The sequence below is a fragment of the Ranitomeya variabilis genome, chromosome 4, assembly GCF_051348905.1.
Source record: "Ranitomeya variabilis isolate aRanVar5 chromosome 4, aRanVar5.hap1, whole genome shotgun sequence".
Lineage (NCBI taxonomy): Eukaryota > Metazoa > Chordata > Amphibia > Anura > Dendrobatidae > Ranitomeya > Ranitomeya variabilis.
Genome location: NC_135235.1, coordinates 150,259,695 through 150,283,227, shown reverse-complemented (window position 1 = coordinate 150,283,227; position 23,533 = coordinate 150,259,695).

Sequence of the window (23,533 nt, the reverse complement as noted above, 5' to 3'; positions counted from 1 at the left end):
TGTAAATAATGCAATAGAAAAAGGAGAGAGGTATACATATATTATATTACATAACACTACCTGTATGATGTTGGCAGGGAAGCTATAGAGGGTGCGATATAAATAAGATCAACGTAAGAAAAATGCCAGAGAACAGTAAGATGACAGGAATATAAAAGAACCGCAGTAAATTACCTTCAAAATAGGAGCACAGGATGCGGGCACTGCCGTTGGGAAAGCTGAGTGTGACAGGAAGCTGGAGGTGCTCCATATAAGGAGGAGATCACCTCATGACCCGGAAGTGCAGAATACGGCTGAATGATGTACACAGAGGAGAACAGGAACGGCCGAAGACACCACCAAATGGTGCACAGGTTTGCGCTCCCGTAAACGCCGATTAATCTGAATAGCCATAGTCATGGATTCATTCAGACCTGTGGGCGTAGGAAACCCCACCATGACATCTTTAACGGCGTCAGAGAGACCTTCTCTGAAATTCGCCGCCAGGGCGCACTCATTCCACTGAGTAAGCACAGACCATTTTCGAAATTTTTGACAATATATTTCAGCTTCATCATGCCCTTGAGAGAGGGCTATCAAGGCCTTTTCAGCCTGAATCTCCAAATTAGGTTCCTCATAGAGCAACCCCAGTGCCAGAAAAAACGCATCCACATTGAGCAGCGCAGGATCCCCTGGTGCCAATGCAAATGCCCAATTCTGGGGGTCACCCCGCAACAGGGAAATCACAATTTTAACCTGCTGAGCGGAGTCTCCAGCAGAGCGAGATCTCAGAGAAAGATACAATTTACAATTGTGCTTAAAATTCAAAAAACGAGATCTATCTCCAGAAAAGAACTCAGGTATAGGAATCTTGGGTTCTGACATAGGAGCATGTATAACATAGTCTTGGATATTTTGAACCTTAGAAGCAAGAGCACTCAGGCCTGTAGCTAAACTCTGGATATCCATTTCTCAAGAGCTGAGATCTGAGCCATTCAGGGGTTAAGAGGAGAGAAAAAAGCAGCAGATTGCAATTATGGCTAGACAGAACTTCTAAGTTAAAAAAAAAAAAAAAAAAAAAAAGTGTCAGAAACTTCTTCTTTTCTCTCTTTCTTCAGCCAATACCTTTAATACATTTGCGGCCGGCAATACTGTCATGGTTCCCAATGGCAGGGACTCAGGCAAAAACGGACTAGCTCTAGGAATGATGGAATCTCAGATGACCGCGACGCTGAACCTAACACGCAACTAATAGTAGCCAGGGGGTGTGCCTACGATTATCCCTAGACACCTCGCACCAGCCGGAGATCTAGTTACTCCTAGTAGAGGAATACACAGACCTGGCTTGCCTCCAGGGAAACCCCAAAAGTGATAGTAGCCCCCCACATATAATAACGGTTAGGTAAGAGGAAAACACGTACGCAGTATGAATATAGATTCAGCAAAGAGAGGCCCTCTGACTAGATAGCAGAAAATACAAAAGAGGACTTCGCGGTCACCTCAAAACCCTAAACAACCATCCTGAAATTACTTTAACTCCGTTATCAACTCATGACACCGGAGTAGTAATTTCAGATCACTAGAGCTTCCAGCAGCAAGAGAAATATAAATGCATGCTGGACAAACAAACACAAAAAATGCCAAAGATCCAACTTAGCTGAATTGCAGACTTGGAGCAGGTAGCAAGCAACAGAGGTGCTCTGGTAACATTGATTGCCGCCACTAGAATGACTGAGAAGCCAGACTAAATAGGAAACTCCCAGATTCCTGATGGGAACAGGTGCAAGACAAAAGTCAGCCAGTACCACCAGTAACCACCAGAGGGAGCCCAAAAACAGAATTCACAACAGGATGTATGTAGTATGTATGCAGTATGTATGTAGCATGTATGCAGCATGTATGTAGCATGTATGCAGCATGTATGTAGTATGTATGTAGCATGTATGTAGTATGTATGTATGTATGTAGTATGTATGTATGTAGCATGTATGTATGTACGTAGTATGTATGTAGTATGTATGTATGGAGTATGTATGGAGTATGTATGGAGCTTTTATTTTTTTTCATCATTTTTTTTTCATTTCATTTTTTTTCATCATTCAACACATTAGCCGGATGATGGGACATCATTGGCTAATGTGTCAATTACTGTCAGTGTAGCAGGCATCGTCCGATGGGACTTGTAGTCCCATTGGATGATGCCCGCACTGAGACACCCCGCATGCCGCACAGAGACACCACGCACGTCACACAGAGACCCCGCACGCCGCACAGAGACCACGCACGCTGCACAGACACCCTGCATGCCGCACAGAGACGCCGCACAGAGACACCCCGCACACCGCACAGAGACGCCGCACAGAGACACCCCGCACACCGCACAGAGACGCCGCGCAGACAACCTGCACGCCGCACAGAAATGCCGCACAGAGACACCCCGCACGCCGCACAGAGATGCCGCACAGAGACACATCGCACGCCGCACAGAGACGCCGCACAGAGACACCCCGCACGCTGCACAGAGACACGCCGCATAGAGCCCCAGCACACACGCAGAGAGCCCCACGGTCACGCACAGACACCGCCCGCACACACGCAGTCTCCGCCCACGCACCGCCTACACTTCATTATACTGCATAATTTTACTATAGGAACTTCCGATTCCGATTTCCGATATCGCAAAAATATCGTAACTCGGTATCGGTATTCCGATACAGCGAATATCGGCCGATACCCAATATTTGCAGTATCGGAATGCTCAACACTAGTGATCACTGCTTTATAATTCAGCCTAGTTCCCTAAAATTATTTTAGCATTTTCCACTTTCTTCTGTGTCATTGGTGCTGATGTGCACCAGGACCATTGGGTCATCACCAGCCCTTCTCAGTAATCTGTCAACTTAATTCACTATGTGCCAAGCTTAAGTGACAGGAAGAAAACACACCATTAGGCAATCATTGTCTATGTAATGGGTTGCCCTTTCTGTTCTCCTACTAATGTAAACCCCCCACAAACAGCACCTATCTGGCCTGCAAACTCCCACAACCAGAACTTGTCTGGACTGCTCCTTTTCCCCTTTTACTGAAGCAAACACTTCTCCGGCTTTTATAGGACTTGTCTTGTTGCTATAATGCTAACCCTATACTGACACTCCATTTGTCTTCCAACTTAGAAAACTTGTTGGGGTGTGCCAGATCAGGATTCGCTTCCGTGACACTTCTCTCTCTACTTCTCTTTCTAATTTTTAATCTATTTGTCTGCTGTGCATGACATTTCACTTATTCCTCAGTAAATATTTTTCTCCTCTATTGGCTGCCTGGTAGCTTTTCCATGCTGTTTACATCACTTCTTTTAATTTTAGTTTAATGAACACTGTCACTTTAATATAATGAAATTGACAATTATTTTATTCTATTTTGTTCCATTTTTGTTTCACATCTTTTTCATTTGGTAATGATTACACGGCACGATTTCTGTGCAGTTTATATCACTGTTTTAAATTTTAGTTTAAATGGACATTGTCACTTAATACAATGATATTGACAATTATATTTTGTTATTTTATTATTTCAATTTATATTTCACACTCAACATTTGGGTATTTATTAAATATTAATTATGATTTACACGATATCTTGGTATTGGCACTTTCCTCTAATTATATTCAGAGATAATTGCTACAAAGATATGCACATACTAATATAAGCACCTTATGGACAATGGTTGATTTCTTTCTGGCCCCACAGTTTAGTTTCCCATTTTTGATTTATCTTATTAAGGCTACGTTCACATTTGCGGTCAGCGCCGCAGCGTCGGGCGCCGCAGCGGCGCCGCATGCGTCATGCGCCCCTATACTTAACATGGGGGCGCATGGACATGCGTTGTGCTGCGTTTTGCGCCGCATGGCCGCAAGCGTTGGACGCAAGAAACGCTTCAAGTTGCATTTTTTTTGCGTCCAACTTGCGGGCAAAAATGACGCATGCGGCGCAAAACGCAGCGTTTTAGCGTGCGTTTTGCCGCGTTTTTGTTTGCGTTGTGCGCTGCGGCGCCGACGCTGCGGCGCACAACGCAAATGTGAACGTAGCCTAATATGCATTCACGTGGTGGGTCTTCTCTCTGCCTCACCTTCTCATATGGAACCCCCGCGGTCTGTGCACATGCACACTTTTTCCTCCTCCTATGCTTCTGGTGACACTCATACACTGACTCGCAAGCCTGGGCTTGCGTTTCTCTGAGCGTCAACAGGACGTATGTCACCGGAAGGAGGATAAATGTGGCATGCGCCGTGAAGATCAGCAGGCAATTCCGCTTTTCGTTCCTGTCATGTAGCGTAGATTGGTCAGCGCTCATATTTAAACGCAGCCGCCCCTCACCCTCACAAGCCCCCAGAAGAAGCTGGTGGCGAAACACGCGTCGGTGTGAGGGGACACTTGGGCATCTTACTTGGCTGCACTTCAGGTAATTATTATGCTATGCATCCATAAAATGGCTATATATATGTCTGACTAAATGGGATTAGTTAGTGGTTATTACTGCATTTACCCATATTTACAGAAGTATATGTCAGTACATGGTGGTTATCAGTTACATGGTGGCTATCAGTACTTCTTGATATTATTACCTGGTTTGCTTTTAGGGTTATTATCTGGGCACTGCTTTAGAGAGTTACAATAGTCTAGACGAGAATGAATAAGAGCAGCAGTAAGAGTTTTTGTAGAGTTGAAAGTAAGAAAAGATTGAATTTTAGAAATGTTTTTTTGAGGTGCGGATAACAAGAGCGAGCCAGTGATCGGATGTGGGGGTGAATGAAAGCTCTGATTTAAGTATGACCCCAAGACAGCAGGCATGTTGCTGGGGAGTAATGGTAGGACCACACACAAAAATGGGAATTTGCGGCATATGTAGGTTAGTAGAGGGAGGAAACACGAGGAGTAGGGTTGAGCGAAACGGGTCGTTCATTTTCAAAAGTCGCCGACTTTTGGCTAAGTCGGCGTCTCATGAAACCCGATCCGACCCCTGTGCTTGTCGGCCATGCGGTACGCGACTTTTGCGCCAAAGTCGCGTTTCAATGACGCGAAAAGCGCCATTTCTCAGCCAATGAAGGTGAACGCAGAGTGTGGGCAGCGTGATGACATAGGTCCTGGTCCCCACCATCTTAGAGAAGGGCATTGCAGTGATTGGCTTGCTGTCTGCGGCGTCACAGGGGCTATAAAGGGGCGTTCCCGCCGACCGCCATCTTACTGCTGCTGATCTGAGCTTAGGGAGAGGTTGCTGCCGCTTCGTCAGAAGCAGGGATAGCGTTAGGCAGGGTCCACTAACCACCAAACCGCTTGTGCTGTAGCGATTTCCACTGTCCAACACCACCTTCGGTGTGCAGGGACACTGGAAGCTACATTTTTTTTTTCCCTCAGCGCTGTAGCTCATTGGGCTGCCCTAGAAGGCTCCGTGATAGCTGTATTGCTGTGTGTACGCCACTGTGCAAACCAACTGCTTTTTTCAAAGCACATATCCTCTTGTTCCTTCCTTTCTGCACAGCTATCTTTTTTGTTTGTCCACACTTTTTATTTAATTTGTGCATCAGTCCACTCCTATTGCTGCCTGCCATACCTGGCTTACATTACTGCAGGGAGATAGTAATTGTAGGACAGTCCCTGTTTTTTTTTTTTTTTTTGTGGAAGATTAAGATTGGCATTTCTGCTACAGTGCCATCCCTGTGTGTGCCATCTCTCACTGAGTGGGCCATAGAAAGCCTATTTATTTTTTTCCTTGATTTGTGTTCTAAAATCTACCTCAACACAAAAACACTACATCAATCAGTGGGAGAAAAATATTGGCCTCAGTCAGGGCTTGTGTGCCACTCCTGTGTGTGCCATCTCTCATTCAGTGGGCCATACAAAGCCTATTTATTTTTTTGTTTTTTTTAATATTATTGGGTTTCTAAAGTCTCCGTGAAAAAAAAAAATACATAAAAAAACAGTGGGAGAGTAATATTGCCCTTTCAGCTTGTGTGCCAGTCTTGACTCCTGGGTGTGCCACCTCTCTCTCTCTAATTGTGGGCCATAGAAAGCCTATTTATTTTTTTGCTTTTTTTAATATTATTTGGTTTCTAAAGTCTCCCTGAAAAAAAAAAATACATAAAAAAACAGTGGGAGAGTAATATTGCCCTTTCAGCTTGTGTGCCAGTCTTGACTCCTGGGTGTGCCACCTCTCTCTCTCTAATTGTGGGCCATAGAAAGCCTATTTATTTTTTTGCTTTGTTTAATATTATTTGGTTTCTAAAGTCTCCCTGAAAAAAAAAATACATAAAAAAACAGTGGGAGAGTAATATTGCCCTTTCAGCTTGTGTGCCAGTCTTGACTCCTGGGTGTGCCACCTCTCTCTCTCTAATTGTGGGCCATAGAAAGCCTATTTATTTTTTTGCTTTTTTAAATATTATTTGGTTTCTAAAGTCTCCCTGAAAAAAAAAATACATAAAAAAACAGTGGGAGAGTAATATTGCCCTTTCAGCTTGTGTGCCAGTCTTGACTCCTGGGTGTGCCACCTCTCTCTCTCTAATTGTGGGCCATAGAAAGCCTATTTATTTTTTTGCTTTGTTTAATATTATTTGGTTTCTAAAGTCTCCCTGAAAAAAAAAAAAAATACATAAAAAAACAGTGGGAGAGTAATATTGCCCTTTCAGCTTGTGTGCCAGTCTTGACTCCTGGGTGTGCCACCTCTCTCTCTCTAATTGTGGGCCATAGAAAGCCTATTTATTTTTTTGCTTTTTTTTAATATTATTTGGTTTCTAAAGTCTCCCTGAAAAAAAAAATACATAAAAAAACAGTGGGAGAGTAATATTGCCCTTTCAGCTTGTGTGCCAGTCTTGACTCCTGGGTGTGCCACCTCTCTCTCTCTAATTGTGGGTCATAGAAAGCCTATTTATTTTTTTGCTTTGTTTAATATTATTTGGTTTCTAAAGTCTCCCTGAAAAAAAAAATACATAAAAAAACAGTGGGAGAGTAATATTGCCCTTTCAGCTTGTGTGCCAGTCTTGACTCCTGGGTGTGCCACCTCTCTCTCTCTAATTGTGGGCCATAGAAAGGCTATTTTATTTTTTTTTTTTATTATTAGTATTTGGTTTCTAAATTGTCCCTGAAAAAAACATTTTATCTTATTTGGTTTCTAAAGTCTCCCTGAGAAAAAAAAAAAAAAAAAAAAATTAGGTGGGAGAATAATATTGACATTAGTGCTTGAGTGACAGTCCTGCGTGTGTGTCATCTCTGTGATTTTGTGCCACAGAAAACAGAGTGTGTAACATTGTGCCTGATTTTCCTTGTGGTCTCACCAACCTGTTAAGGGATATAGAAATCATACTGAAGTTATAGCTCACCGTGTAAGTTGTTTGACAGCAACAAATAAAGTTACTTTGGTTAATTTTTTAAAACAATGAGGAAGTCTGGTGCAAGAGGTCGTGGCCGTGGGCGTTCATTGTCAGCTGGTAATGATGGTAGTGGTAGTGGAGCATCAGGTGGTCGTGGGGATAAAAATATTCCACCTAAGTCTGGAGCTGTGGAGCCAGTTTCGTCGTCTGGCTACACAAGGCCTCGAACGCTCTCTTTTCTGGGAGTAGGAAGAACGCTTTTAAAGCCGGAGCAGCAACAGCAAGTTTTGGCTTACATTGCAGACTCAGCCTCTAGCTCTTTTGCCTCCTCTTCTGAAACTGGTAAATGTAAAAGCAGCGCGTCGCTTGTGGATGTTCACGGTCAGGGACAAGTCGCTTCCTTGTCCTCCTCAGCAAAAACTACAACAAGAGAGAAGGATGCAGCAGGCGACACAACGGGTCACTCCATGGAGCTCTTTACACATACCGTCCCTGGCTTAGAAAGTGAAACACTTAACAGGCCATGCCCATTACAAGTAGATTCTGACATGGAGTGCACTGATGCACAGCCACAGCCAGAGTACTATGCTGCTCCTTTGACTCAGACCACCACATTGCCCTCTCAGGGTACAGATCCACAATCAGACCCTGATGAGACTATGTTGCCCTGCCACGAACGCTATACCACAGACCGACACAGTGACACAGACGAAGTTGCACACGAGCTCGAAGAGGAGGTAATAGATGACCCGGTTGTTGACCCCGATTGGCAGCCATTGGGGGAACAGGGTGCAGGCAGCAGTAGTTCAGAAGCGGAGGTGGAGGAGGGGCCGCAGCAGGCATCAACATCGCAACAGGTTCCATCTGCCGGGCCCCTATCTGGCCCAAAACGCGTGTCAAAGCCAAAACCTGTTGGAGCACAGCGTTGCCATCCGGTTAAAGCTCAGTCTGCAATCCCTGAAAAGGGATCCGATGCTAGGAAGAGTGCAGTCTGGCATTTTTTTAAACAACATCCAATTGATCAGCGCAAAGTCATCTGTCAAAAATGTTCTACTAGCTTAAGCAGAGGTCAGAATCTGAAAAGTCTCAATACTAGTTGCATGCATAGACACTTAACCACCATGCATTTTCAAGCCTGGACTAACTACCAAACGTCCCTTAAGGTTGTAGCACCCTAGGCCAATGAAGCTAGTCATCAACGCAACATCCCTTCCGTCACTGTAAGGCCACCATTTTCCGCACCACCGGCAGTATCTGTGCAGGTTTCTTTGCCAGCCAAAAGCAGTCAGGGTCAGGGAATCACCAGTTTTGTAGGCGGAAATATTGCATCTAGGGCACCGGCGGAAACAATACCGTCTCCAACCGTCTCTCAGTCTGCCATGTCCACCGGCACACCCGCAAGTTCCACGATCTCCATCTCTCCAGTTCAGCTCACACTACATGAGACTCTGGTTAGAAAAAGGAAGTACTTATCCTCGCATCCGCGTACACAGGGTTTTAACGCCCACATAGCTAGACTAATCTCGTTAGAGATGATGCCCTACCGGTTAGTTGAAAGCAAAGCTTTCAAAGCCCTGATGGAGTACGCTGAACCACGATACGAGCTACCCAGTCGACACTTTTTTTCCAGAAAAGCCATCCCAGCCCTGCACCAGCATGTTAAACAGCGCATCGTCCATGCACTCAGGCAATCTGTGAGTACAAAGGTGCACCTGACTACAGATGCATGGACCAGTAGGCATGGCCAGGGACGTTATGTGTCCATCACGGCACACTGGGTGAATGTGGTGGATGCAGGGTCCACAGGGGACATCAATTTCGGGACAGTTGTGCCTAGCCCACGGTCTAGGAAACAGTTGGCTGTAGGCGTTCGCACCCCCTCCTCCTCCTCCTCCTCGTCCTCCTGCAGAAGCTACAGCTCTTCCACAGACCGCAGTCGGCCAACCACTCCATCGGCAGATGACACTGTTGCACACCAGTTGTCCCATTATGGGCCAGCTACTGGCAAGCGTCAGCAGGCTGTATTGGCTATGAAGTGTTTGGGCGACAACAGACACACCGCGGAAGTTCTGTCCGAGTTCTTGCAACAAGAAACGCAGTCGTGGCTGGGCACAGTAGATCTTGAGGCAGGCAAGGTAGTTAGTGATAACGGAAGGAATTTCATGGCTGCCATCTCCCTTTCCCAACTGAAACACATTCCTTGCCTGGCTCACACCTTAAACCTGGTGGTGCAGTGCTTATTGAAAACTTATCCTGGGTTCTCCGACCTGCTCCTCAAAGTGCGTGGACTTTGCTCACATATCCGACGTTCGCCTGTACACGCCAGCCGTATGCAGACCTATCAGCGGTCTTTGAACCTTCCCCAGCATCGCCTAATCATAGACGTTGCAACAAGGTGGAACTCAACACTGCACATGCTTCAGAGACTGTGCCAACAGAGGCGGGCTGTTATGTTTTTGTGGGAGGATACACATACATGGGCAGGCAGTAGGATGGAGTTGTCAGGTGTGCAGTGGTCGAAGATACAAGACATGTGTCAAGTCCTTCAGTGTTTTGAGGAATGCACACGGCTGGTTAGTGCAGACAACGCCGTAATAAGCATGAGCATCCCCCTAATGCGTCTGCTGATGCAAAGTTTGACGCACATAAAGGAGCAGGCGTCTGCACCAGAGGAAGAGGAAAGCCTTGATGACAGTCAGCCATTGTCTGGTCAGGGCAGTGTACAGGACGAGGTAGCGGGCGAAGAGGAGGTGGAGGACGAGGAGGATGATGGGGATGAGTATATTTTTAATGCGGAACCTTTCCCGGGGGCACTGGAAATTGGTTGCGTGTCAAGGCCGGGTTCTGGTTTTTTGAGGGACACAAGTGACGTAGATTTGCCTGCAACTGCCCCTCACCCAATCACAACCGGAGATTTGACAACTGGAACTTTGGCCCACATGGCGGATTATGCCTTACGTATCCTAAAAAAGGGACACACGCATAACGAAAATGATGAACGATGACGATTACTGGTTGGCCTGCCTCCTTGATCCACGCTATAAAGGCAAATTGCAAAATATTATGCCACATGAGAACTTGGAACTAATATTAGCAACCAAACAATCAACTCTTGTTGACCGTTTGCTTCAGGCATTCACAGCGCACGTGATCGTTCTCACACGAGCTCAAGGGGGCAACAGACTAGGAGTGTTAGGGGTGCACACATCAGAAGTGGCGTTGGACAGAGGGGTTTTCTGACCAGGTTGTGGAGTGATTTTGCTATGACCGCAGACAGGACAGGTACTGCTGCATCAATTGAAAGTGACAGGAGACAACATTTGTCCAGTATGGTTACTAACTATTTTTCATCCCTTATCGATGTTCTCCCTCAACCGTCATTCCAATTTGATTACTGGGCATCAAAATTAGACACCTGGCCAGAACTGGCAGAATATGCATTGCAGGAGCTTGCTTGCCTGGCAGCAAGTGTCCTATCAGAAAGAGTATTCAGTGCTGCAGGTTCAATATTAACCAAAAAAAGGACTCGTCTGGCTACCCAAAATGTTGACGATCTAACATTCATTAAAATGAACCACAACTGGATTTCGAAATCTTTTGCCCCACCTTGCCCGGCCGACACCTAGCTTTCCTATGAAAAGCTCTTGCCTGTGGACTACTGTGAATTACTTTTCTAATGTCTAATTTGCTGCAGCTGATTGTCCAGCATACGACATGTTTACACCTCCCTAAATGGCCAAACTCCCCACACGGGGCCGTGGTATCGCGACTTGGCGCAAGCACCCGTGAGACTGCTGTTTGTCTGAAGAGGTGGGTGTACTCGCTTTTGGTCGACGGCATTGCTACTGGGTTCCTCATAGTACAATAAAGTGTCTCTGGCGGTGGTGGTGCGCACCCAACGTCAGACACACTGTTGTAACATGAGGGGCCTTGGGCCTGTAACGCCGGCCACAAGAGAGATCACCCACCCCAAGGTCAAACATTGCTCTACCACTTCCACAGTTATCTCTCACACTTCCACCAATGTTAAGTCTATGCGCTGACATCCTTCCATACCTGCCACTGACAATACCATTGTGTTGACATGTATGATGGTACTTAACATAGTCAGGGGCAGTGTCCTCTATTTACCACAGTAAATACTTTGCGCAAAATTAGTAGGTCTGAAACAACGCAGAGGATCCCACCCCTGAACCTAATGATTGCACCCTTTAGTGTTTTTGTTTTGTTTTAATGCGAGACATTCACATTTAGTTGTTGTTTTGGACTACTAACTGGCAGACACTCATTACAATCGGCCTCCGTTGACCAGACCACTGCTGCCCGTGTGACCCTGTAACTAATAATAAAGAGCCTACAGCCAGCCCAATTTAATTATGTTAGGCCTTCGAAGCCTGTCTGCGGTCCCTCCTTCCACTAGGCCTCCACTGACCAGACCACTGCTGCCCGTGTACCCCTGGAACCAATTATAAAGTGCCTACAGCCAGCCCAATTTAATTATGTTAGGCCTTCGAAGCCTGTCTGCGGTCCCTCCTTCCACTAGGCCTCCACTGACCAGACCACTGCTGCCCATGTACCCCTGGAACCAATTATAAAGTGCCTACAGCCAGCCCAATTTAATTATGTTAGGCCTTCGAAGCCTGTCTGCGGTCCCTCCTTCCACTAGGCCTCCACTGACCAGACCACTGCTGCCCGTGTACCCCTTTAACTAATAATAAAGTGCCTACAGCCAGCCCAATTTAATTATGTTAGGCCTTCGAAGCCTGTCTGCGGTCCCTCCTTCCACTAGGCCTCCACTGACCAGACCACTGCTGCCCGTGTACCCCTGTAACTAATAATAAAGTGCCTACAGCCAGCCCAATTTAATTATGTTAGGCCTTCGAAGCCTGTCTGCGGTCCCTCCTTCCACTAGGCCTCCACTGACCAGACCACTGCTGCCCGTGTACCCCTGTAACTAATAATAAAGTGCCTACAGCCAGCCCAATTTAATTATGTTAGGCCTTCGAAGCCTGTCTGCGGTCCCTCCTTCCACTAGGCCTCCACTGACCAGACCACTGCTGCCCGTGTACCCCTGTAACTAATAATAAAGTGCCTACAGCCAGCCCAATTTAATTATGTTAGGCCTTCGAAGCCTGTCTGCGGTCCCTCCTTCCACTAGGCCTCCACTGACCAGACCACTGCTGCCCGAGTACCCCTGTAACTAATAATAAAGTGCCTACAGCCAGCCCAATTTAATTATGTTAGGCCTTTGAAGCCTGTCTGCGGTCCCTCCTTCCACTAGGCCTCCACTGACCAGACCACTGCTGCCCGTGTACCCCTGTAACTAATAATAAAGTGCCTACAGCCAGCCCAATTTAATTATGTTAGGCCTTCGAAGCCTGTCTGCGGTCCCTCCTTCCACTAGGCCTCCACTGACCAGACCACTGCTGCCCGTGTACCCCTGGAACCAATTATAAAGTGCATAGAGCCTATTTTTTAATTTAATTTAATATTAATAAAGCCAGGATGAACTACGATATACCACGCTATAAGCTACCCAGTTGACAATTCTTTTGCGAGAAAAGCCATCCCACCCCTCCACCTGCATGTTAAAGACCGCATTGTCCTTGCATTCTGTCAATTTGTCAGTCCAAAGGTATACCTGACAACAGACACATGGACCTGTAGGCCTGGCCACGGAAGGTTACGTGTCCTTTGTGGCTCAATGGGTTAATGTATTGGATGCATGGTCCACACAGGGGACAGCCTGCAAAGTCTGTCAGCAGTCCCTAATTCAAGTTGGCCTCAACTGAATAAAGCTGAGCTTCTACCTTCTGGCTCAGATTAACTGCTGTTTTTAAAAAAATTGGCTTTTCCGTCCTTCTAAAGGTGTCTGCCCCTGCCTGGTGTTGTCCTCAACTGAATAAAGCTGAGCTTCAACCTTCAGTTCCAAACATACAACAAAAAACTGGTACAATACAAAAAGTGGCCTCCAGCTACAAAAACTTTCACCTACAAGTAGTTAACTGACAGTTTTTTTTCCAGTGAAAACACAGATATGGCATCCAACGAGTGTTGTCCTGTCTCGTCTTCTTTATATTATTACCAAGAAGCTGCAACTGAATAAAGCTGTGCTTCAACCTTCTGTTCCAAATTACCATTTTTAAAAATGCAATTGGCTGTTCCGGCCTACTAAAGGTGTCTGTCTGCCCCTGCCTGGTTTTGTCCTCAACTGAATAAAGCTGAGCTTCAACCTTCAGTTCCAAATTACCATTTTTAAAAATGCAATTGGCTGTTCCGGCCTACTAAAGGTGAATGTCTGCCCCTGCCTGGTGTTGTCCTCAACTGAATAAAGCTGAGCTTCTACCTTCTGTTCCAAATTACCATTTTTAAAAATGCCATTGGCTGTTCCGGCCTACTAAAGGTGTCTGTCTGCCCCTGCCTGGTGTTGTCCTCAACTGAATAAAGCTGAGCTTCAACCTTCAGTTCCAAATTACCATTTTTAAAAATGCAATTGGCTGTTCCGGCCTACTAAAGGTGTCTGTCTGCCCCTGCCTGGTGTTGTCCTCAACTGAATAAAGCTGAGCTTCAACCTTCAGTTCCAAACATACAACCAAAAACTGGTACAATACAAAAAGTGGCCTCCAGCTACAAAAAGTTTCTCCTACAAGTAGTTAAATGACAGTTTTTTTTCCAGTGAAAACACAGATATGGCATCCAACGAGTGTTGTCCTGTCTCGTCTTCTTTATATTATTGCCAAGAAGCTGCAACTGAATAAAGCTGTGCTTCAACCTTCAGTTCCAAATTACCATTTTTAAAAATGCAATTGGCTGTTCCGGCCTACTAAAGGTGTCTGTCTGCCCCTGCCTGGTGTTGTCCTCAACTGAATAAAGCTGAGCTTCAACCTTCAGTTCCAAATTACCATTTTTAAAAATGCAATTGGCTGTTCCGGCCTACTAAAGGTGAATGTCTGCCCCTGCCTGGTGTTGTCCTCAACTGAATAAAGCTGAGCTTCTACCTTCTGTTCCAAATTACCATTTTTAAAAATGCCATTGGCTGTTCCGGCCTACTAAAGGTGTCTGTCTGCCCCTGCCTGGTGTTGTCCTCAACTGAATAAAGCTGAGCTTCAACCTTCAGTTCCAAATTACCATTTTTAAAAATGCAATTGGCTGTTCCGGCCTACTAAAGGTGTCTGTCTGCCCCTGCCTGGTGTTGTCCTCAACTGAATAAAGCTGAGCTTCAACCTTCAGTTCCAAATTACCATTTTTAAAAATGCAATTGGCTGTTCCGGCCTACTAAAGGTGTCTGTCTGCCCCTGCCTGGTGTTGTCCTCAACTGAATAAAGCTGAGCTTCAACCTTCAGTTCCAAACATACAACCAAAAACTGGTACAATACAAAAAGTGGCCTCCAGCTACAAAAACTTTCTCCTACAAGTAGTTAAATGACAGTTTTTTTTCCAGTGAAAACACAGATATGGCATCCAACGAGTGTTGTCCTGTCTCGTCTTCTTTATATTATTGCCAAGAAGCTGCAACTGAATAAAGCTGTGCTTCAACCTTCAGTTCCAAATTACCATTTTTAAAAATGCAATTGGCTGTTCCGGCCTACTAAAGGTGTCTGTCTGCCCCTGCCTGGTGTTGTCCTCAACTGAATAAAGCTGAGCTTCAACCTTCAGTTCCAAATTACCATTTTTAAAAATGCAATTGGCTGTTCCGGCCTACTAAAGGTGTCTGTCTGCCCCTGCCTGGTGTTGTCCTCAACTGAATAAAGCTGAGCTTCAACCTTCAGTTCCAAACATACAACCAAAAACTGGTACAATACAAAAAGTGGCCTCCAGCTACAAAAACTTTCTCCTACAAGTAGTTAAATGACAGTTTTTTTTCCAGTGAAAACACAGATATGGCATCCAACGAGTGTTGTCCTGTCTCGTCTTCTTTATATTATTGCCAAGAAGCTGCAACTGAATAAAGCTGTGCTTCAACCTTCAGTTCCAAATTACCATTTTTAAAAATGCAATTGGCTGTTCCGGCCTACTAAAGGTGTCTGTCTGCCCCTGCCTGGTGTTGTCCTCAACTGAATAAAGCTGAGCTTCAACCTTCAGTTCCAAATTACCATTTTTAAAAATGCAATTGGCTGTTCCGGCCTACTAAAAGTGTCTGTCTGCCCCTGCCTGGTGTTGTCCTCAACTGAATAAAGCTGAGCTTCAACCTTCAGTTCCAAACATACAACCAAAAACTGGTACAATACAAAAAGTGGCCTCCAGCTACAAAAACTTTCTCCTACAAGTAGTTAAATGACAGTTTTTTTTCCAGTGAAAACACAGATATGGCATCCAACGAGTGTTGTCCTGTCTCGTCTTCTTTATATTATTACCAAGAAGCTGCAACTGAATAAAGCTGTGCTTCAACCTTCAGTTCCAAATTACCATTTTTAAAAATGCAATTGGCTGTTCCGGCCTACTAAAGGTGTCTGTCTGCCCCTGCCTGGTGTTGTCCTCAACTGAATAAAGCTGAGCTTCAACCTTCAGTTCCAAATTACCATTTTTAAAAATGCAATTGGCTGTTCCGGCCTACTAAAGGTGAATGTCTGCCCCTGCCTGGTGTTGTCCTCAACTGAATAAAGCTGAGCTTCTACCTTCTGTTCCAAATTACCATTTTTAAAAATGCCATTGGCTGTTCCGGCCTACTAAAGGTGTCTGTCTGCCCCTGCCTGGTGTTGTCCTCAACTGAATAAAGCTGAGCTTCAACCTTCAGTTCCAAATTACCATTTTTAAAAATGCAATTGGCTGTTCCGGCCTACTAAAGGTGTCTGTCTGCCCCTGCCTGGTGTTGTCCTCAACTGAATAAAGCTGAGCTTCAACCTTCAGTTCCAAGTTACCATTTTTAAAAATGCAATTGGCTGTTCCGGCCTACTAAAGGTGTCTGTCTGCCCCTGCCTGGTGTTGTCCTCAACTGAATAAAGCTGAGCTTCAACCTTCAGTTCCAAATTACCATTTTTAAAAATGCAATTGGCTGTTCCGGCCTACTAAAAGTGTCTGTCTGCCCCTGCCTGGTGTTGTCCTCAACTGAATAAAGCTGAGCTTCAACCTTCAGTTCCAAACATACAACCAAAAACTGGTACAATACAAAAAGTGGCCTCCAGCTACAAAAACTTTCTCCTACAAGTAGTTAAATGACAGTTTTTTTTCCAGTGAAAACACAGATATGGCATCCAACGAGTGTTGTCCTGTCTCGTCTTCTTTATATTATTACCAAGAAGCTGCAACTGAATAAAGCTGTGCTTCAACCTTCAGTTCCAAATTACCATTTTTAAAAATGCAATTGGCTGTTCCGGCCTACTAAAGGTGTCTGTCTGCCCCTGCCTGGTGTTGTCCTCAACTGAATAAAGCTGAGCTTCAACCTTCAGTTCCAAATTACCATTTTTAAAAATGCAATTGGCTGTTCCGGCCTACTAAAGGTGAATGTCTGCCCCTGCCTGGTGTTGTCCTCAACTGAATAAAGCTGAGCTTCTACCTTCTGTTCCAAATTACCATTTTTAAAAATGCCATTGGCTGTTCCGGCCTACTAAAGGTGTCTGTCTGCCCCTGCCTGGTGTTGTCCTCAACTGAATAAAGCTGAGCTTCAACCTTCAGTTCCAAATTACCATTTTTAAAAATGCAATTGGCTGTTCCGGCCTACTAAAGGTGTCTGTCTGCCCCTTCCTGGTGTTGTCCTCAACTGAATAAAGCTGAGCTTCAACCTTCAGTTCCAAGTTACCATTTTTAAAAATGCAATTGGCTGTTCCGGCCTACTAAAGGTGTCTGTCTGCCCCTGCCTGGTGTTGTCCTCAACTGAATAAAGCTGAGCTTCAACCTTCAGTTCCAAATTACCATTTTTAAAAATGCAATTGGCTGTTCCGGCCTACTAAAGGTGTCTGTCTGCCCCTGCCTGGTGTTGTCCTCAACTGAATAAAGCTGAGCTTCAACCTTCAGTTCCAAATTACCATTTTTAAAAATGCAATTGGCTGTTCCGGCCTACTAAAGGTGTCTGTCTGCCCCTGCCTGGTGTTGTCCTCAACTGAATAAAGCTGAGCTTCAACCTTCAGTTCCAAATTACCATTTTTAAAAATGCAATTGGCTGTTCCGGCCTACTAAAGGTGTCTGTCTGCCCCTGCCTGGTGTTGTCCTCAACTAAATAAAGCTGAGCTTCAACCTTCAGTTCCAAATTACCATTTTTAAAAATGCAATTGGCTGTTCCGGCCTACTAAAGGTGTCTGTCTGCCCCTGCCTGGTGTTGTCCTCAACTGAATAAAGCTGAGCTTCAACCTTCAGTTCCAAATTACCATTTTTAAAAATGCAATTGGCTGTTCAGGCCTACTAAAGGTGTCTGTCTGCCCCTGCCTGGTGTTGTCCTCAACTGAATAAAGCTGAGCTTCAACCTTCAGTTCCAAATTACCATTTTTAAAAATGCAATTGGCTGTTCCGGCCTACTAAAGGTGAATGTCTGCCCCTGCCTGGTGTTGTCCTCAACTGAATAAAGCTGAGCTTCTACCTTCTGTTCCAAATTACCATTTTTAAAAATGCCATTGGCTGTTCCGGCCTACTAAAGGTGTCTGTCTGCCCCTGCCTGGTGTTGTCCTCAACTGAATAAAGCTGAGCTTCAACCTTCAGTTCCAAATTACCATTTTTAAAAATGCAATTGGCTGTTCCGGCCTACTAAAGGTGTCTGTCTGCCCCTGCCTGGTGTTGTCCTCAACTGAATAAAGCTGAGCTTCAACCTTCAGTTCCAAATTACCATTTTTAAAAATGCAATTGGCTGTTCCGGCCTACTAAAGGTGTCTGTCTGCCCCTGCCTGGTGTTGTCCTCAACTGAATAAAGCTGAGCTTCAACCTTCAGTTCCAAATTACCATTTTTAAAAATGCAATTGGCTGTTCCGGCCTACTAAAGGTGTCTGTCTGCCCCTGCCTGGTGTTGTCCTCAACTGAATAAAGCTGAGCTTCAACCTTCAGTTCCAAATTACCATTTTTAAAAATGCAATTGGCTGTTCCGGCCTACTAAAGGTGTCTGTCTGCCCCTGCCTGGTGTTGTCCTCAACTGAATAAAGCTGAGCTTCAACCTTCAGTTCCAAATTACCATTTTTAAAAATGCAATTGGCTGTTCCGGCCTACTAAAGGTGTCTGTCTGCCCCTGCCTGGTGTTGTCCTCAACTGAATAAAGCTGAGCTTCTACCTTCTGCCTCTTACTAACTGCTGTTTTTTAAAAAAATTGGCTGTTCCGGCCTACTAAAGGTGTCTGTCTGCCCCTGCCTGGTGTTGTCCTCAACTGAACAAAGCTGAGCTTCCACATTCTGGCTTTCGCCCTATACTATCAGATATTAAACTGCATTTGGCCTACTAGTGTGGTTAGGCCCTTGAAACAGTGTCTGCTGCTCTTGGGTTTGCTACTCCACTGAACAAAGTAATGCCGCCTGTTTAGTCCTGTTACCAATTTTGAACTGCATTTAGCCTACTTTATTCTTTGGCCCTATATCTGTTTCCTCCTCATCCTGCCCATTGCCCAGCCACTGCTAGATGAGTCTGCTGGTACATTGACCTACACCACTACATTCCCCTTATACTCTACACAGCCAGAATCTGACCCTGCTGAAAGTAATGTTCCCCTTCCCGCATGTTATACCACCTTACACAGGGACAGAGAGGAAGGTGCAGATGAAAGTGCAGGTTCCTTCATCAGGTGGGGGGGCATACTCGTTGGCGACGTCACTGGCACAGGGCCCCTCAGAGTACGCAAAAGTGTCGCTGCTGGTGGGAGGCGCCCCCGCCATGCAAACACACCGCTGTACTTTGAGGGGCCCTGTGCCAGTGCCAATGCGAACGAGTGGGCCCCCCCTGCTTGCTCAGGATCACAGCACTTGCAACGTTGAAATACTTACCTTTCCCTGCAACACCGCCGTGACGTAGTCCGCATTTCCTGGGCCCACGAAAAACTTGAGCCAGCCCTACTCCCCCCACAACTTTTGCCAAATGACCCCCAATTCCCTATGCCCAACTATTATTATAAAGTTAATTAAGATTGACAAGCTTCAGAAACAAGAATGGATGTTTTTGGCATTAAAATGGGCACTGTAGGTGTTTTCCTGGCCTCCACTCACTGCCGACTATGCTTCCCCATTGACTTGCATTGGGTTTCGTGTTTCGGTCGATCCCCGACTTTTAGCGATAATCGGCCGACTGCACTCGACTCGACTCTGGACAAAATCGGGTTTCACAAAACCCGACTCGATCTTAAAAAAATGAAAGTCGCTCAACTCTAACGAGGAGTTCAGTTTCTGACATGTTCAGTTTCAGATAGAGGGAGGGCTTGATGTTGGAGACAGCGGTAAGACAATCTCTGGTGTATTGTAATAATGGAGGTGTGATGTCAGGAGTAGAGGTGTATAATTGGGTATCGTCAGCATAGAGATGGTACTGGAAACCAAATCTACTGATTGTTTGTCCAATAGGGGCAGTATACAAGGAGAAGAGGAGGGAGCCTAGGACTGATCCTTGAAGAACCCCAACAGTAAGGAGGAGATGAGAGGAGGAGGAGCCTGCAAAAGATACTGTGAAGGAGTGGTCAGAGGTAGGAAGAGAACCAGAGAGAACGGTGTCATTGAGGCCATTGGAGCAGAGCCTAGTGAGGAGGAGCTTGATGATCCACAGTGTTGAATGCTACAGAGAGATCCAGAAGAATTACCATGGAGTAGTGACCATTAGATTTAGTATATTTAGAGGAAGAGAGGTGAGAATGTACTGTATTATGTTTAAATCAGCAAGTACGTGGTGGCTATAATACTGCATAATATGGGGTGTGCAATTTACTCTATGGGGCTGCATTAAACTATAAGGGGCTGCGTTTTAGTCTAGTGGAGCTACATTTTTTACTTCGTAGGAGCAGCGTTATTGTTGTGAATTCCGTTCTTGGGCTCCATCCTGTGGTTACGAATGGTATTTTTGGGAGTTCTGCTCTTGGGCTCCCTCTGGTGGTTTCGAGTGGAACTTAGCAGCTGCTTTCACTAATCGGTTCCCTGGCCGTGTTACTTAACTGGGCTCTAGTCTGTAGTTGATGCCAGCTGTCAATGTTTTCCTGTTGGATTCAGTCCTTTCCTGGAAGTTCTCTGTTGGCCAGTCCATTTCAGCTTAACCCCTTCAAGTCGCGGCCCTTTTTCGTTTTTGTGTTTTCGTTTTTCGCTCCCCTCCTTCCCAGAGCCATAACTTTTTTATTTTTCCGTCAATTTGGCCATGTGAGGGCTTATTTTTTGCGGGACGAGTTGTACTTTTGAACGACATCATTGGTTTTACCATGCCATGTACTAGAAAACGGGAAAAAAATTCCAAGTGCGGTTAAATTGCAAAAAAAGTGCAATCCCACACTTGTTTTTTGTTTGTTTTTTTTGCTAGGTTCACTAAATGCTAAAACTGAACTGCCATTATGATTCTCTAGGTCATTACGAGTTCATAGACACCTAACATATCTAGGTTATTTTTTATCCAAGTGGTGAAAAAAAATTCAAAACTTTGCTTTAAAAAAAAAAAAAAAAAAAAAGTGCAATTTTCCGATACCCGTAGCGTCTCCAATTTTCGTGATCTGGGGTCGGGTGAGGGCTTATTTTTTGCGTGCCGACCTGATGTTTTTAATACCATTTCGGCGCAGATACGTTCTTTTGATCGCCCGTTATTGCATTTTAACGCAATGTCGCGGCGACCAAAAAAACGTAATTCTGGCGTTTCGGATTTTTTTCTCGCTACGCTGTTTAGCGATCAGGTTAATGCTTTTTTTTAATCATAGATCGGGCGATTCTGAACGCGGGGATACCAAATATGTGTAGGTTTTTTTTTTTTTTATTGTTTTATTTAGGATGGGGCGAAAGGGGGGTGATTTAAACTTTTATATTTTTAATATTTTTTTCACATATTTAAAAACTTTTTTTTCACTTTTGCCATGCTTCAGTAGCCTCCAAGGGAGGCTAGAAGCAGGCACAGCCCGATCGGCTCTGCTACATAACAGTGATCATCAGATCGCTGTTATGTAGCTGAAATGCAGGTGTGCTGTGAGCGCCGACCACAGGGGGGCGCTCACAGCAGGCCGGCATCAGTAACCATAGAGGTCTCAAGGACCTCTATGGTTACCTTCCTGATGCATCGCCGACCCCCGATCATGTGACGGGGGTCGGCGATGACGTCATTTCCGGCCGCCCGGCCGGATGCGGTAGTTGAATGCCGCTGTCTGCATTTGACAGCGGCATTTAACAGGTTAATAGCTGCGGGTGAATAGCGATTTCACCCGCCGCTATTGCACGCACATGTCAGCTGTACAAAACAGCTGACATGTCGCGACTTTGATGTGCGCTCACCGCCGGAGCGCACATCAAAGCAGGGGACCCGACATGCGCAGTACATGTACGGCGCATGTCGCGAAAGGGTTAAGATAAGTTCTGCTAGTTCTTGGGTGTTTCCCTGCTTATGACCTTCTGTTCAAGTTTAAGTTATGTCTCTTTTGTCCAGCTTGTCATTATGAAATATTTCGGTTTGTTGGAAGCTCTGGGGTGCAGATTTGCTCCTCCACACCGTGAGTCGGTGTGGAGGTTATTTTTGTAAACTCTGCGTGGACATTTAGTTTTTTATACTGACCGCACAGTACCCTTTTCTATCTCTGTCTATTTAGATAGTACTGGCCTCCTTTGCTAAAATCTAGTTTCATTTCTGAGTTTGTCATTTCCTCTCCACTCACCGTCAATATTTGTGGGGGGCTATCTTTCCTTTTGGGGTTTCTCTGAGGCGAGATAGTTTTCCGTTTCCATCTTCAGGGGTAGTTAGTTCTTAGGCTGTGACGAGGCGTCTAGGCAGAGATAGGAATGTTCCACGGCTATTTTTAGTGTTGGTGTTAGGAGTAGGGATTGCGGTCAGTAAAACTACCACCTCCTCAGAGCTTGTACATTATTTGTTTTACCCACCAGGTCATTTCAGTGCTGCTCTGTAATCACCAGGTCATAACAGTTATACTCTATGGGGGCTGCATTATACTCTGTGAGAGCTGCATTATTCTCTATGATGGCTGCATTATACTCTATAAAGGACTATGGGGAGTGTGTTATACTGTTTGTACTATATGGGGGCTGTATTATACTCTGCTCTACTGAATATGGGGGCTGCATTTACTCTGTGTACTATTTGAGGGGTGCATTATACTTTAAGGGGGTGTTATAATGTATGGAGTACAAGGGGGGAGGCATTATACTATGTGGAGGACTATGAGGAATGCATTATACTATATGAAGGATTATGTTGTACATTATACTATGGGAAGTGCATTCTGCTATATGGAGGACTATGGGCTGCAATATGCAATATGGAGGACTATGTGATGCATTATACTATACTAAGGACTACGGGATGCATTATACTATATTGAAGACTATGGGGATTGTATTATACTATATGGAGGACTATGGGGAGTGCACTAAGCTGTATGGAGGACTATGAGGTGAATTATACTATATAAAGGACTATGAGGTGTGCATTATGCTATATGGAGGACTATGAGGAGCATATCATACTATATGGAGGTCTATGGAGAGTGTATTATTCTATATGAAGTACTATTGTCAAGCTGGTGTCAAGTCTCCATGGAGGACTTGGAGTTAGTTGGTCACATTGGGTAATAAATCACAAATCTTCTTTAGAGGTGGTATGATTCATGTCCTATTTTAAACCGATTTGGTTTCCTTCGATGGTGAGAGGGTTAAGGACTCTTTCCATGCTGGCTGAGACCATACGGACTGATTGTTCTCAGCTGCAACTGCTTACCAATTACTCCCTGCATATATACTGGCTTTCGGCGGTTAGTCCCTGCCTGTGAAAGATTTGTCTTCCTGTGCTGAGTGCAAAAGCTAAGTGGTTAGAGTGAAGTTGGTATAGCAGTGATCAGCTGATCTGTAGTTTGCTGTTGTATGTGTGTGTTTATCTTCTGGTCCCTATTCCCATTTGGTTTATTCCTCCCTGTCCTTATCCTCCTCCCTGTCCTTATCCTCCTTCCTATTGTTGGTTTGTGCTTTTGTATGATAGAGGTTTTCTGTGATCCCTCTTTTGTCTTTGTGTCTTATTTACCTCACTTTTCTGTCCAATGCCTCATTGGGTGGGGTAGGGGACATATTAGGGTTTATTAGGAGCATAGCAAGGTCAGAGACCCAGGCCTC